Raw genomic sequence first — 2500 nt, 5'->3', positions numbered from 1 at the left:
CCATTTTCAAACATTTTTGTCTCTCGCCAGAGTAGCCTCGTTTCACTGCCAAAAATAAATGAAACCATCCAGTGTTCAGCGAAATAACAACACAATGTCCAATACAGTTAGCCTAGTCAAATAATTAACATCCAATCACATTAACCGTTACTCTCTCGCGGTAATTCCACTAACGGTCCATATGTAGCCAAATGTAGCTGCTGCTCATGTTGGTAAGTGTACTGATGGCGCACAAGCCATGACAGGGAGACATAGTGGAGTGGTAACGCGCGTGCAGGCAGTTGTTCCCGATGCTATTTGGGTCCACTGCAGCATCCACCCAGAGGCTCTTGGGTCCACTGTATCATCCACCGAGAGGATCTTGGGTCCACTGCAGCATCCACCGAGAGGCTCTTGGGTCCACTGTATCATCCACCGAGAGGCTCTTGGGTCCACTGTATCATCCACCGAGAGGCTCTTGGGTCCACTGCAGCATCCACCCAGAGGCTCTTACTGCCAAGGGAATGCCTGACAGCTTGAAAGACGTTTTGAACACTACAATGAAAATGGGTACCTTTGTTAATTAATCATCCTCTTAAGAATCTACAGATCGGTGTCCCACCCACGGGACGGTTGAGCTAATGTGCGCTAATGCGATTAGCATGAGGTTGTAAGTATCAAGAAACATTTCCAGGACAAAGTCATATCTGATATTGGCAGAAAACATTCTTGTTAATCTAACTGCACTGTCCAATTTACAGTAGCTATTACATTGAAATAATAACCCGCTTTTTTTTGAAGAAGGTGCACAGTTATGAACTTGAAAAGTTATTAATATTCCAATTAGACACATTTGGGCAGTCTTGATACAACATTTTGAACAGAAATACAATTGGATCATTGTTCATTGGATCAGTCTAAACCTTTGCACATACACTGCTGCCATCTAGTGGCTAACATCTAAATTGCACCTGGGCTGGAATAATACATTATGGCCTTTCTTTTTTTTCTCTTTTGTATTATCTTTTACCAGAACTAATGTGTTATATTCTCCTACATTCATTTCACATTTCAACAAACTTCAAAGTGTTTCCTTTCAAATGGTGTCAATAATAAGCATATTCTTGCTTCAGGTCCTGAGCTACAGGCAGTTAGATTTGGGTATGTCATTTTTAAGTGAAAATCTTTAAAAAAGGGGGCAGATCCTTAAAGCAAGACCCCTGAACTCTCGTGTTTTCTGCACTATGCAGTGATATGGGCAGCGATCATGTAACACTTCTACAACATACAGAAGTGCCCTGGTTATCAAGGGGCAAAGTATTGACACGTTTTTATGAATTGAGAAAAGAGCTTAAAGTTTCCTTTACTGACCATAATGTTCACTTGTCTGATGATGATGATGACTTTCTCACACGACTGGCCTGTCTGGGTCAGGGATGGGCGAGGTACCGTTTGTTGTGATATACCGGTATTGATGCACGGACCGGTTTGGGTTTCTACTGTAACTTCTATACCGGTATTGATAAATGGACCGGTTTGGGTTTCTACTGTAACTTCTATACCGGTATTGATGCAGGGACCGGTTTGAGTTTCAACTGTAACTTCTATACCGGTATTGATGCAGGGACCGGTTTGGGTTTCTAATTTAACTTCTATACCGGTATTGATGCACGGACCGGTTTGGGTTTCTACTGTACCTTCTATACCGGTATTGATGCACGGACCGGTTTGGGTTTCTACTGTAACTTCTATACCGGTATTGATAAACGGACCGGTTTGGGTTTCTACTGTAACTTCTATACCGGTATTGATGCAGGGACCGGTTTGAGTTTCTACTGTAACTTCTATACCGGTATTGATGCAGGGACCGGTTTGGGTTTCTAATTTAACTTCTATACCGGTATTGATGCACGGACCGGTTTGGGTTTCTACTGTAACTTCTATACCGGTATTGATGCAGGGACCGGTTTGGATTTCTACTGTAACTTCTATACCGGTATTGATGCACGGACCGGTATGGGTTTCTACTGTAACTTCTAAACCGGTATTGATGCACGGACCGGTTTGGGTTTCTACTGTAACTTCTACACCGGTATTGATGCAGGGACCGGTTTGGGTTTCTACTGTAACTTCTATACCGGTATTGATGCATGGACCGGTTTGGGTTTCTACTGTAACTTCTATACCGGTATTGATGCACGGACCGGTTTGGGTTTCTACTGTAACTTCTATACCGGTATTGATGCAGGGACCGGTTTGGGTTACTACTGTAACTTCTACACCGGTATTGATGCAGGGACCGGTTTGGGTTTCTACTGTAACTTCTATACCGGTATTGATGCAGGGACCGGTTTGGGTTTCTACTGTAACTTCTATACCGGTATTGATGCATGGACCGGTTTGGGTTTCTACTGTAACTTCTATACCGGTATTGATGCACGGACCGGTTTGGGTTTCTACTGTAACTTCTATACCGGTATTGATGCAGGGACCGGTTTGGGTTTCTACTGTAACTTCTATA

General features: G+C 43.2%; 1 protein-coding gene across 2 annotated transcripts in view; it reads left to right on the top strand.

Annotated features, from left to right (window-relative positions):
• Positions 1-2500, top strand: part of tmc8 (transmembrane channel-like 8) — a 24732-nt gene that overhangs the window by 11301 nt on the left and 10931 nt on the right. The gene's annotated exons all lie outside the window — the stretch shown is intronic.

Source organism: Oncorhynchus masou, chromosome 5, assembly GCF_036934945.1.
Source record: "Oncorhynchus masou masou isolate Uvic2021 chromosome 5, UVic_Omas_1.1, whole genome shotgun sequence".
In the NCBI taxonomy this organism is placed as follows: domain Eukaryota; kingdom Metazoa; phylum Chordata; class Actinopteri; order Salmoniformes; family Salmonidae; genus Oncorhynchus; species Oncorhynchus masou.
The sequence above is the reverse complement of the archived record's forward strand: the minus strand, read 5'-3'. Positions and strand labels throughout refer to the sequence as shown.